Consider the following 13,446-nt stretch of genomic DNA (forward strand, 5'->3'; position numbering starts at 1 on the left):
AAAATTTGAGAGAGGGACAAGAGGGTTGGTTACATTGCAGCTTTCCCTAGGCAATTAAATTTAAAAAGCAGAGAGAAGAGGGAGGAGCAGTGGCACAAGCAGTAAGGCGAGCTAGCCTAGGACAGACCCCGGTTCTATCCCCCAGCATCCCATATGGTCCCCAAGCCAGGAGCAATTTCTGAGCACATAGCCAGGAGTAACCCCTGAGCATCACTGGGTGTGCCCCCCCCACCAAGAAAAGAGAGAAAATGCCCACATCATAAATACCATTAACCCCAAATTAACTCCAAATAATTCATAAAAACACTTGGCTTCCTCATTAGAGTTAACTTCCTCTTCTCTAGTCCCAGTCATTGGGAACCTCCACTTATTTATTAATAAAGGCAGTTTAGTTCTTTTTTTATTATTATTATTCTTGTGCTTTCCGTGTCATTCCCTGAAGCTTATCTTTTTCTCACAGTTAAACAGCTCATCTATTCCAAAGAGAAATTCTGCCACTTTCTTAAGATTCAAAAGCAAGCTACAGTCTGCTGGGATTTTAAATAACAAATTGTTTCTTCTATACACAAAGACTAGTCAGGCACAATAGACAACTCTTAGGAGATTTCTCATCTCCTGAGGATTGCATTCTTTCTAAGATTTTCCACAGTCAGGAAAGGTGGTGGAGGTGGTGGTGGTGAGTGTGAGTGTGTGTGTGTGTGTGTGTGTGTGTGTGTGTGTGTGTGTGTGTGTGTGTGTGTGTGTGTGTGTGTGTGTGTAGGGGGAGGAAGAAAATATTTCTCATCTATAATTTACCCACCCGTATTCATGGCTAATAGATCCTGAAGAGAGCACCCAATCAAAAGTGATGGGACAGGAATTAGAAACAAGACACAGTGCTCAGAGAGAGGCAAGTCCTTTTCCAGAGATCCCTGAAGACTCTGCTCTCTTAGAATGACACTCTTTATTGCATTCAATGGGTATTCTAAGGTCCTTTATATCCTAAACTAGATAATGTTAATTGCTATTACTTTTGTCTAAAAGATCTTTAAAGAATAAAGACCTTCAGAGACACTAGCAAAGGGAAATTGTACAAATTCTCAGGGCAGGACATTCAGTAATTTGTTTTAGAAAATTCCGATTAGACTGTATCCTCTGATCAAGAAGGTAGTCGGCCATTAAAGCTAGAAAATAAAATGACTGTGAATTCTCTTACTCAAGTTATCTTCATTTTAAAGAACAATCCAAGACAGCTTGCTATATAGAATTTCAAAATTACCAATATTAGAGGCTTCCAGCAGCTCCTACCTACTTTTAGGAGAAATCACCAATTCATTCCAGGAATAAAATTATCTTTTACAGCATAATAAAACAAGATTTTCTGGGAACATATTATTATGCCCCATACAAAAATAACTAAAAGATTTGGGTGGGGAAAATACCTAAAAGTCAGTCGTTTTCTTTCTTTAAATATCAGTGACTCCGCCAAATCTGTCATTTCCAAAAAGTGGTGAAGAAATGCAGCTCTTTAGACTATGACTTATCACAGAGATGAAACCAGCTGTGTACATACGGCTGTTTTCCTCTGTTAATCGAGTTATCATTTCTTTCATGCCCTTGAATTTCAAAATGAAACTCAGAAATAATCGGATCTTAACATTGAAAATGTGCACTCTCCTTCTGCCCGCCAGAAGGTAATGCACAGTCTAAAGTCATTCAGTTTGGGTTTCCTTTCCTTAATTGCCCTAAAAATTAAATAAAAATCTCCCTACACTCCTTCTGCTGCTCAGTAGAAAACAGGATAAAGTAGAGCAAATTCTAATAAGCCAGTGTGTGAAGTCTTCTTGCTCCTTAACACTGCATTGGCATTCTCTCTTCAACAGCGCTAACTTCTCTGACTCTTTATCTCCGTAGAAATCAAATCTCTATACCTCAAATTCATGCTGCAGAGAGAATTTCCCTCTAATAGAAAAAGATTCTCTTTCATTTTGTCGTGCTGAGTTTTTTTTGTTTTATTTCCTTAAGGCCAGATTGGAGGGTGGAGGGAGAGAGGTGGCTGTGAATTACAGGACTATTTAAGCCATAATATTTAATTTCAAACTCTGTCCTTTACACACTATTACCTCAGCTGCCTTCTCTCTCCCTTTTCCTCATTTTCTGTTGAAAAATTGATCTCATTGTTCTTGCCTGAATAAAAAGACCCAGGCTCATGGCATTTCAATTGGCTTCAACTCAAGAATAAAAGATTCTTTTTAAGGTGAGAAAAAATGATTTTTGCCGATTCAAATCACATAACCCATTTCTCTCCCAGGCCAGGCAAGAGAGTCAAAGATCATGCCCATGAGGATGAGCACGTGTGCCAACCTTTATTCACCTGACTGAGACCTGTAGTTTGACTTAGAGACATCTACTGGGGGGCAGCATCAGACAAAACACTGCACATTTCAGGGAGTCACTTTTTTTATGGGATAGATGGGATATTGTGCCACTTCTAGTAGCTCTCAGAACCTACTACCAAACAGCTCATGCTCAAGGATCTCCCTCTGAAGTGCTCAGACCATGCAATGCTAGGCATGAATAAAACCTAGGGCTACCCCACACATACAATCTGCTAAATATGCACTGCAGCCCTCTGAGTTTCTCTCTAACCCAAGGGTCACTTTTGGCACTTCTTTGTCCGCATCAATGTTAATCATCTAAATAGGAAAACTGCTATTTGTCACCAGTTTACAGAGGAAAATGGATGTGCAAGTTTGATTTGGTTTGTTTTGGTTTGCTTTTGGGGCCACACCAGGTGATGCTCAGGGGTTACTCCTGGCTATGCACTCAGAAATCACTCCTGGTTTGGGGGACCATATGAAATGCCTGGGGATTGAACCGAGGTCTGTCTAAGGTCAGCCTCGTGCAAGACAAATGCCCTACCACTCCCCCACAGCTCTGGCCCCGAAAGACACAGACATTCTGTGTATCTAAGAAGAAACTCATATCCTGGCACCTGAGAAATAGCACAGCAGAAGGGCATTTGCCTTGCATGTGGCCAACCCCAGACAGACCTGGGTTTGATTCCTGGCATCCCATATGGTCCCCTGAGCCTGCCAGGAGTGATTTCTAAGTGCATGGCCAGGAGTAGCCCCTGAGTGCCACCAGGTTTGACCAAAAAAAAAAAAAAAAAAAAAAAAGAAAAAGAAAGAAAGAAAGAAATTCATATCCTCTTATGGTATATGGAGTCTGTTTGAAGACTAAAGCATCCTAGGCAGTTTCACCAAATGGCCCTCCTTCCTTTAACCTCTTGTTTTCTCATTATCATTATCTCAATCTAGATACAACCTAAAACTGTTTTCTCTCTCTCTCTCTCTCTCTCTCTCTCTCTCTCTCTCTCTCTCTCTCTCTCTCTCTCTCTCTCTCTCTCTCTCTCTCTCTCTCCCCCTTCCCCACCACACACACACACACACACACACACACACACACACACACACGGAGGCTAAAGAACATGGCCTATCACACCGGATTGGTAGGTGGCAAGTTTATTACCCAAGGAAACTTACATAGAGGTCTTGTGCTAGGTAAGAGAAGTAGTGCTTTGACCCACCTCTCCAAATCTTTAAGGTTTACAAAGAGGCTTTGACTAGGTTTAATCATGGGTACAATATGAGGAAGGCAAGTAAAACACATGAGGGAGAGCTATAAGAGTAATTACCGATTGCCCAGTGGTACAGCCAGATCAATAGGTGACTATCAAACCCAAGAACTGATATACACAAAGCATGTGCTCCGCTACTCACTTACATCCCAGGTACCAACCACATTCGTTTCATTGCTTTCTTCAACAACACTCTCTACATTTAGATTTCTACATTTTGTGCAGGTAATTAAATAACTAGAACAGATAGAATTTAAAAGGAAACACATCATGGACCTAAAAGATGGCTCAGTGGCTTAAAGCATTCACCCCATAACAAGCACAAGGTGGAGAATTCAATTCCTGATGTGGTCCACAAGCATTGGGATGATACTGATAGTTCCACTGTGAGGGAACTCCAAAGAAAATGCACCCCCCCACCCAAAATCAGTCGATGGTTTAGGAAAATGCTCAGAGCAAATGGGCTTTATTTGCTTACATAAGGTTAATATTTCAGGCCAGGCATGCACAGAAACAATCCTTACCATACCATGGTCTAGACATGTCCCTATAAAAAATTTTAAATAATAATAATTCAGCATCATTAAATTGGAACTATTTAGCTTCAAGGAAGCAAATGTGACAAAATAATAATTCCTGCATCTAGGTAATAGAGGTTTGTTCTGTTTTTGCAACTTCTTGATGGGTCTTATAAGCAAAAGTAATGGAGAGAAAAACAGACAAATACCAGATATTTATCACTTTGCTATTGTATACAGAAAAACAAGTCAAGGTACCTTATTTTTTACTCTATAAGACACACCTGACCATAAGATACACATAGTTTTTAGACTAGGAAAACAAGAAAAAATATATACCATATTCTAAAGCAAATGGTGCAGCACGAGATGCTGTCAGGAGACAGCGGCTGAGACCATCCAGCCTGCGAGGCCAAAGTATTTTTGCAATATGCTGGTCCACAGCTGGTTAAATACATTTACCTAACTGTTTTTTAAATCAGAAAATTAAAAACATTTTTAAGTACTCAGGCTTCAGCTCCAGGAGGCATTCACTCCATAAAATGCACAGACATTCCCCCCCATTTTTTGGAAGGAAAACGTGCATCTTCTGGTTAGAAAAATAATAGAAAGTATCAAATGTTGGCAATTCCTTGCCCTAGATTATAAACCTGATAATTCCAAGCAAAGGGGAAGGGGAAGAAAGAATCAAGAGGCAGACCAATGGTAACATTAGACTACTGGTCAAAGGTCTTGGACACTGGTGATATAGTGGTGAGGCAACTGTGTACATAAAAATTGGAAAAGTCAACACTACTATAGACATATGATCTACACTATAACTTTATTGTCGGCTATCCTCCTGGAGCGTCCCAATACCAACTCGGCCAGCAAGTGGGGATCAGAAACTCAGTGGGGTGAAAGGCCTCTCCAGCAATGCTGCTCCTAACAGAGGTTACAAGGATGAAAAGATTCTTGGCAGGGGCCGGGAAGGTGGCGCTGGAGATAAGGTGGCTGCCTTGTAAGCGCTACCAAGGAACGGACCGCGGTTCGATCCCCCGGCGTCCCATATGGTCCCCCCAAGCCAGGGGCGATTTCTGAGCACATAGCCAGGAGTAACCCCTGAGCGTCAAACGGGTGTGGCCCAAAAAAAAAAAAAAAAAAAAAAAAAGAAAAGATTCTTGGCCAAAATATGAAAGAGCACACACACACAGACATTGTGGGAGTCCTGTTTCGAACAGTTCTGTCTTTATTGAAAGAGGCAAGGGTTTATATAGTGTAGGTGGCCAAAGCTGGCCAAAGGGCAATGTTAGCTGGGCTTGCTAAACTTTAAGGAGATCAGCATACTTTATCTTAGGTATATCCTGTTATAGGTATATCCTGTTAGCAGGTGGCTAATCCAGTTTTTGAAAAATGTCCGGGAGAAGACACACAACTTGTGCCTTTCCCTTATCATGATTAAGTTTTATCAGAGCACATTATTTTACTGAGCGACTGACATCACATCCCTTTGCTTAGCAGGTGTGAGGGCTAGGGATGTAAAGCGGGAGGTATAACACTTCATTTTTTAAAAATGACTTTGCTAAAGAAGCATGAGAAGATGGGAGACCTTAGAACATTGGTGCATCGACATTGACATTGCTGGTGGATTTAGAATTGGATCATTGAATTCCTACAGCTCAATTACTAGTGGCTTTGTAAATTATGTGCCTAAATTTAAGAAAAATTGCAATTTTGAGAGATATTGTGTAGTGGATAAAACAATATCCTTGTATGTGGCCAAATGGGTTTAATATCCAACATCACATATGGTCCCTGGAGCACTGTCAAAAGTGGTTCCTATGCAAAATCAGATCACCATTGTGTGGCCCAAAATAACAAAAAAAAAAAACACCTTTGAACTCATAAAAAAAATCCAGCAAATTTGCTATTTTTCAAAGCAAAGGATAATAGAGAACCACAGGGCAAAAACACATTAAGAATTGAGGAAAGAAGAAAAATAGTACTAGTACTAAAGATATATGCCAAAGATTTTACTATTTGAATTGATTCCCTGTAGTAGTTGATGAGTCTAGTGTCAAAATAAGCAAAGAAAGGGTGTCACCAAGTTCTGTTTGCTAGTATCCAGGTTTATTCCCTGAGACCATCATACATCTATCTCCAAACAAAACACAGAGACTTCTCAATCTTTCTATCAGCATCCAACAAGCACAACCTAGGGACAAATTAAAACATAGTAAGCATAAAACATGTCCTAGAGACAGATTAAAATGAGCAAGGTATTCACCGCTGTCAAACTGAGATGGCAGGGTTTAATCAATAATGATAATGAGAGCCTTATCAACAAGGAATTATTCAAGTGGAAGGAGGGCATTCAGAGGCAGTCAGAGAAGGAGAGGAAGCAAAATTCAGTTCCTGGGTGATATTACACTTCCAATGACCTGAGCAAACCATAGAGTGTGTAACCCTTGGGACACACAGATATTAGCATCACAGCCCTAAATTCAAAGATCAATGTCCTTACTAGTTCTCTATATTCCACAATGAGGAGCTGACCTGAGTGAAACTTGCTCTTTTTAATATTCAACATTCTATTTGTCAAGGCTCAGTTCCAATTGCCAGTTCTTTTTGAAGTTTTCCCTGACGAAATAAATTGACTAAGTACAGCACAGGTGCAAGAGAGAGAGACTATTTTTTTTTAACTGCAAGTAGCCCCTTCGGGATGGAATAGGATTTGCTGTTTCACAGAGCAGCTTTCTGGACAGAGCCTTTTGGGGGAAATGTTACCAAACAGAAAATATTTGAGGCAATTTGGGAGTTCATTTTGAGCCTGCCCTTGGGGTTCATATCCCCTCAAGCTTAAAAATGCCGGCTCAAAAATCACTCATGTGTAGAAAAAGAGGGGAAAAAAACTAAGCTTATTACAGTTTTCCTCTTAGCTATACCTGAAAAATAAGTGGTAGAGTAAGGACAATATTTGTTACTGTACTAAACACACTGGACAGAAAAAATAACCAGTGTCCACAAAGAAAAATAAATGTTCCCTAGACAGACTAGTGAATTATATTGGATCAAATTTAGGTTTTCCACTGAAGACAGGTAAAAGCCAGTAGAGAAAGGTTCACTCATAGCCAGGTGCCTGAGTCTCTCTTCTGTCACTACAGATAATTGATTCCACAATCTCAGTTGATGACTCTGTGATTTAAAAGGCAATAATGATAATAAAAATATAACAATAAATGGTGCATTGGACTATTACTAGTATCTAAATTATATAAATCCTTTGAAACTATAGCAGGCATACAATGTTATACATTAAAAGGGGAAAGAAGAAATTTCTCCTTTCCTTTCTAGGTTCTCCTTGGACTAGTTGAGCAATCAAATGAACATCAGACAGATTAGTAGGAGAAAAGAGCAAACTAAAGTTACACATGAAAAATTGTAATTTATATTTGTTTCATATTAAAACTACAGATTAACTAAGGCAGACCAAGGGTTGGGATGCCTGAGTTAATTACTAGGGTAGGGTAGTGGCAGGAGTGTCAAGGTAGGTGTGTGGATTTACAAGCTGAGGAGATGAGGCCTAGGACAAAAATAGATCCTCTAAAACTAGCTGTTTGACCCACCTTTCTTTCTTAATAGAAAAGTCATTCCTCAAGATATGGTTAAATCTGCAAAAATTCTTCCAATGTTTATTCTCTAGATAGTTAAAGGAGTAATGTAGGAACCAGAGTGATAGCACAGCAGTAGGGTGTTTGCCTTGCATGCTGCGATTCAGGATGGACCTTGGTTGGATCCCCTGTATCCCATATGGTCCCCCAAGCCAGGAGCGATTGCTGAGCGCATAGCCAGGAGTAAATGTCCTGAATGTCACCGGGTGTGGCCCAAAAACTAACAAACAAAAAAAGAGTAATGTAAAGTTTCTCTCTTGAGTCTATAGGACCTCAATTGACTTTAGCTGGAAAGTATCCCCATGGCTCCTATATACATACATATATATTATAACATATTATATATATATATATATATATATATATATATAGAGAGAGAGAGAGAGAGAGAGAGAGAGAGAGAGAGTTCTGAGTCTCCACTGTGGCCGCCCGAATCCTCCTTGCAGCCCAGCTCCTAAGATCCACCGGGAAGCTCCATCTCGCTGAGGAAACTCAGTCCCTACTAGCCCCCACCCCCACCCAGCAGTGATGGCCACCAAGATAGACAACAGAAGTCTTCGGGTGAGCTACGACGGCACCTACAATTATGATGCCAGAGTATCCCTGGCCGCTGGAACCCTACCGCCATCTGCCATCTTCCTTGTGCCACCCAGCTGCCATATCACCTAGGACAGGAAACCCAGGAGGAGCCTCCCCCCACCCCCATTGGCTAGGTTCAGCTTTATTCCCCTTCCTGTATTTCCCCTTGCTGTTGTTAAGAAAAATCATCTTGATGCCAACAGCCTGCTCCTCATCAGAGCTGGGGAGCTGTCTTAAAGTGACCCCATTGTCCTAGCTTGACCTTGAGAACCCCACAGATTGCCTGGCACTCCTACCCTGGACCTCACCACCTCAAGGCCTGCACCACCCTCTGGCCTGTCATGTCTGCTGCCCGCTCGGTGTCAGGGGCTGTGCCCAGCACGACAGCCTCCAAGCACACTCCCCATCATATCACAGCAACTTTCAATCACATTCCTGCATGCCCCATCAGGCCAAATCCCCGGGGAGGGTCCTCCTTGACTCAATTTCCTGAGCTACATGTCCGACCCAGCATGAGCTCAGTCAACAAAGGCTCCTGACTAGGAAATTTGCATTAAAATCATTGGGCAGGGACCAGAGTGGTGGCTCAAGTGGTAAGGCATCTGCCTTGCATGCACTAGCCTAGAACAGACAGCGGTTGGATCCCCCGGCGTCCCATATGGTCCCCCAAGCCAGGAGAGATTTCCGAGCCCATAGCCAGGAGTAACCCTTGAGTGTCACCAGGTGTGCCCCCCCCCCAAAAAAAAATCACTGGGCAACACGTGGTCCTCGAGATGTTAGCCCAGCCTGCGCCTGGGATCCAAATCTCACTGGGTCCTGGTCAGGTGCAAAGGCTGGGAGAACCACTTCAGAGTCCCCAGGTGGATGAGGGTGTCATGGGGTCCCCCAGTTGGAGGTGGAGCCTGTTCTTTGGCGAGACCCTTCCCAAGCCCCCCATCCCCAGGGGTTGCTTTTCCTTCTCCAGAGGGAATACCTGGGTCTGTTGGTACAACATCCTGGAACCCTTTTCTTGTGGGATTGGGAGGGCACTGAGGAAGAACATTCACATTTAGTTTTCAGAAATAAATGGTCATTATTTCAAAGAAAAAAGGTTGCAAGTCTAAACAATTAAATTAAAACCATTTAAATGTTCATTATTTTAGAATTATAGGGAATTGGATTCAAGTCCTCTTGCCTCATTACACCTCTCAGCAAAAACAAGTTAGTGAATTCCTGGAAGTTTTTTCATCCATGAAACATTGAACATAAACAATAAATTACACCTGGTGTTATGTGGAAAATAAACTGTGACAAGATTGAACAGGATATCAGTTGGGTGCATCTAGCAAAACAGCCCAAATGATAGATAAGTGTGGTTTGAATCATGTTGGTGGCAGTATAGATAATAAGATGACTTGGGGTTCAAACTGGAGAACTTATTCATGGGGTTGACCAGAAATCTAGAGATTAATTCAAGACACTTCTTAAGCATTTCAGACATATAACAAGATGAATGGTCTTGCCATTCAGTACGACAGGAGAGAATGAGGGAAAAGGAAATTTTCAGAAAGAGAAATTAAAAGTCCTGCCCTAGACATTTTAAACTTCCAATTCAATATTCAAGAGGACAATTGGATAGACAATCAGGTATACAAATCTTAAAATCAAGGCAGGTATTAGAGGTCAATTTATAAATTGAAATGTATCAATATTAATGATCTACCAATTTTTTAAATGAAACGCTTCATGAATTTGCGTGTCATCCTAGTGCAGGGGCCATGCTTAATCTCTGTATCGTTCCAATTTTAGTATATGTGCTGCTGAAGCGAGCACGATCTACTAATATTTAATAAATGTGACTTGAAAAAAAGAAGAGGATCAAGGGTCTGGAAGCAACTGAATCAATCCAAAATTTAGAGGTTCCAGCAAACAAGCCAACAAAAAGTAGCTGATAAGAAATAACAAGGAGAATGTGGTATGTTAGAAACCAGAACAAGAAAGTTTCCAGAAGCAGCAACATAAGCTTTGGAGATCAGTCCTAAGAGTCAGATTTGAAAGCAAAAATAATGTCTACCTCATCTTAATTTTAAAACAACTCATTGTACATAATAGAATCAAGTTAACTCTAGCTTAAAAGATACATCTGGCATGAAGGAAGAACTATTTTGGTTAGCACTGGCTCACCATTTGTGTATTAATGATTAATGATATAACAGATTCTTACTAAAAGAGGCATTTTTCACTATTAATATGCAATCCAGAAGTGCAAGCCAGGTTGCCCAGAGCCACTATGAGTGCGACTGTTGTCAATAAGTAGCTCGAGCTCACATTTCCCCGAAGCAAACATCATTGTTTCTCTTCCAGTGCATCTCCAGCAGTTTTCAAAGCCATTTAGGAACCAAGAGCAGCCAGCAGTCCCACATATCTCTGCCAACATTTGAACAATTCTGTGTGAACCAAGCACAGAGGAAAATTGAACCAAAAAAAATCCACTGTCTTTATTCTATATCCTACTCTTCTTGCTCAATTTTTCCTTAAGGGAATAGTCAAACATATTCTAAAGTTGAGAATCAAAATTTTGTCAAGAAAGTGGAAAGCAAGTTAGAATTTGCATTGTGAGGAAATAACTGAAAAAGAAAGACACTGAAACACTGTTTTTATATGTACACAAGCTCCAGAGCCCAATGGACTGAGTTCATAATGATTTTTCAGACTTATCTCTTTCCATTTGTCTCCCCTTCTTGAAGCTAGCCCCCCAATATGATGCGTTTGTAGTTGAAATTGTGTTCCTGCAAAAGCATTCTGTCCTCAGGCCCTGCGTTCTTGTCATGAGAAAGAGATTTAGCAGTCTGGATAGGCACATCACCATCCACAAGAGGATTAATAGCGCTACTTAGCATTTATGTAGCACTTATATTCATGTTTATTGTCCATTCCTTGCAGAGTCCCTAGGAGGTAGCTGATCACTGTTATCGTCAGAGTTCAGTGAGATGGAACGATTTGCTTGAGGTTACACAAGAAAAGAGGCTGAATCCGAGCTCCGTGTGCCATCTAGCCCCAGAGACATATATTGTTATTATGAGCAATTTATCAAGAGGATCCAGTGAGTTCAGCCTCAAACCAAAGTAAAAAATCCTGCCACCGTCACACTCCCAATGTATTTCCCAACACTATTCTTTCTAAGCAGAAGTCTTGTTTCCCACTAAAGACTAGGAGGTTTATAGGATGGTTGCAACTTTCTCCTTTCCTACCTTCCACCCCTCTGTCTTACTCATTCACATTGAAGAGCAAGAAATAGCTGTCATCAAACAAATTCTCAGGTCTGCACTATTTAACCACTTCTCTCTGCAGCGGGCAGATGCACTCTATGGCCAATAGCACATTCACATCTCTAGTTTAGAAGTTGTTTATGTCATTCTGTCTTTGCAATCTTTTGCCAATTTGGTTTCTTCTCACTTAATTTCTTCTTTCTGAACATATGGCAAGCTGTGCTTTTTGAAGCATGCTTTTCCCTAGTATACTTTTCATTCCCTTAGCTCTTGAATAGTGTCAATAGAATTTATTATTAAGCAAGTGCATCTTGAACTCATTCAAGTAGGATTAGAAATAATGACTTAATAAGGAAGGCAATTTTCTAAGGCAAATCTATTCTAATAGTAAAAGTATGAATATAAGAATTTAACATATATGTGTTCAAATCTTTTCAAATTGTTAAATTGCTCTAATTCCTGGTTGTATAGATAATAATAATAATAATAACAACAACAATAGGGCCGGAGAGATAGCACAGTGGTAAGGCATTTGCCTTGCACACAGCTAATCCAAGACAGACACAGGTTTGATTCCCAGCATCCCATATGGTCCGCCGAGCCTGCCAGGAGCAATTTCTGAGCAAAGAGCCAGGAGTAATCCCTGAGTGCTGCCATGTTTGCCCCCCCCCAAAAAAAAGTAATAATAATAGCATTTGAAGAGTGGGCAATAGAAAAGAAAAATGTATTTTTTTCATTGAAGCCACATTTAAGACAGTCAGTAAGTGAAAATAATTGCTACTTTTAAATAAGTTTCCCATGTTCTCTAAATGTTAGCATCAAATAAAGCCAAGCTTTAAAGTAAGTTGTGAGATTTCAATGGGGTAGCATATGTGAAGTTTTTGTAACACATCATAGATAGAAGTTAAATAATATTTTCCTCTACATTCTAGGAAAGCATTATAAAAATACTCTGTGTCACCATATTTTATTTGCAGATATGAAACATAAGCTTAACTTCAACTATCCAAGGTAGAATAGCTACAACATCATCAGCTTTTTGTTTGTGCATTTGTTTATTTGTTTTAGTTTAGAGGACACATCCAGCAGTTCTCAGGAACTATTTCTAGATTTTTGCACATGAGTGACCCAGGCCATACTTAGGAGACTATAAATGTATCACCTTTATAAAATTCAAAACAGATTCAAAGTAGAATGTAAAGTGAACAGCTTAGCACCTATATAGTCTCCCAACCTGTTGCATTAAGTCCTTAGGATGGACTTGGATGGTGGATGGAGGCCTTTGTTCTTAAGCTCAGAATCACGTGGCTCCATCCTCCATTAACCGTCAGGTCATCATCATTAGCGGGTATTAAACTCATTCACAGGCAGGCTTCATGAGAGATAACATCTTTATTCAGCCCTAGCCAACAGATGTGGCTGCTAACCATTTACGCATGCCATTCTTAGCTTGCCCTGAATCTTAACTCCTTTCAGTCATCTTCCCTCTGACCTCCATGCTGGCAAAGGCCCAAAGACCCTAATCCCCTGGGTCAAAGCCTTATCTAACCTTTTCCCAGACCCCTCCCAGGAAATGGGAGGGTTCTAGCAGGTAAAGATAACGTAATATCCACTTCCCAAGACCCCTCCCAGAAATGGGTGGGTCTCAGGTAGATACACCTAAATCCAGAGTGGAGTTACACCAACCCACCAAATCAGTTCTTTATTTTTTTACTTTTGTTCAATATCTTTTCTTTTTCTTTTATTTTTATTATATATATGTATTTATTTAAGCACCATGATTACAAATATGTTTGTAGTTGGGTTTTAGTTATAAAAAAAGAACACTCCCC

General features: G+C 40.5%; 1 non-coding gene across 1 annotated transcript; it reads right to left on the minus strand.

Annotated features, from left to right (window-relative positions):
• Positions 1–10,073: 10,073 nt before the first annotated feature.
• Positions 10,074–10,178, minus strand: LOC126004783 (U6 spliceosomal RNA). Its single transcript, XR_007494037.1, has one exon. It is a non-coding gene; the product is annotated as a U6 spliceosomal RNA (small nuclear RNA).
• Between the last annotated feature and the right edge of the window lie 3,268 nt (positions 10,179–13,446).

The sequence above is a fragment of the Suncus etruscus genome, chromosome 3 (genome assembly GCF_024139225.1).
Source record: "Suncus etruscus isolate mSunEtr1 chromosome 3, mSunEtr1.pri.cur, whole genome shotgun sequence".
NCBI classification, from domain to species: Eukaryota; Metazoa; Chordata; class Mammalia; order Eulipotyphla; family Soricidae; genus Suncus; species Suncus etruscus.